Consider the following 1,234-nt stretch of genomic DNA (forward strand, 5'->3'; position numbering starts at 1 on the left):
AAAAAATAATTTCAGAATAAAAGTCAGGGAAAAAAAGTTTCAGAATAAAAGTCAGGAAAAAAAAGTTTCAGAATAAAAGTCAGGGGAAAAAAAGTTTCAGAATAAAAGTCTGTGTGATTTATACTTTTATAATTGGGTTCAAATCTTCATTTAATTTATACTTTTGTCCTTGTGTTGAGATTTGTTTGCTGAATTGTTGATTCCTGTATTAACTGTAATTTTCAATTAAATTTACAAAAGATGGCCATCATTAGATTTCTTGCAGTGCATCAATAGTTCATCAACTTCAACTGGGTTTTCTAGGTTGATGGGTGGTTTAGGTGGTGGGGCCCCAAAATGATATTCTGTCATGGGGCCCCGAATCTCTAGCGGCGCCCCTGACTGTCACCACCGAAAAAGTTGAAATGTATTTTAACTTGAGGAGAGAATCTTATAATCTCAATTTTTACACTCACCCCTCTAAACTCACTGAGCTGAGCGCACCTGGCACTGCTGGAACAGTCGTCATGTTGCCGCTTGTTGACATGGTCAGAGCCGTTCAATCTAAGCATCATACGTTATGAATGCTCTACAGAGCTCACACGAGCCTTGAACCTGCATCCTGTGTTGCCACTCTGAACAGTAATGTTAACCAGCTACATACACCACAGAAGATCTAGCAATTTGTGGGCGTGGGCAGTGGTATCTTAGTGGTTAACCTTAGGGAGGGAGATTACCATCTCAAGTAATTAAGCATAGTAGACATCGCCAGAGATTGTACATTTAGATTGTATTGTGTATTTAGTCAGGTTCTGAACTCTCTACCCTACTCCAGGGCTATTCTATACTAATCTGTGAGGGCTTAATGACAGCATACCGCATTCTAATATATCATCATGTGAGATAACATACTGCCAGCTGTGGAGGCTGTCCTGATCTGATCCATCAGATAGCACACCAAGACAACACCAAAACAAAACACAATAGATGGAACGAGTCGCTGCAAGCTTCTGAAAATTAGACATCATAGCACTAGACACCAGTGCTGTGGCCTTCCACACACCTGAGACGTCACTTTTTTTTTTTTTAAATTACGCCATTTCTGCTTTATTGGGATAGAGACAGAAGAGATTGACAAGAAGGATGGGTGAGAGAGAGGAGGGAAGACATGCCAGATATGTCGAGTGTTGGAATCAAACCAGAGACCTTGTGATTATGCACTATGCACATTAGTGTGCTACGCCACTAAGTGCCC

Source organism: Nansenia antarctica (assembly GCF_963989245.1).
Source record: "Nansenia antarctica genome assembly, chromosome: 3".
Lineage (NCBI taxonomy): Eukaryota > Metazoa > Chordata > Actinopteri > Argentiniformes > Microstomatidae > Nansenia > Nansenia antarctica.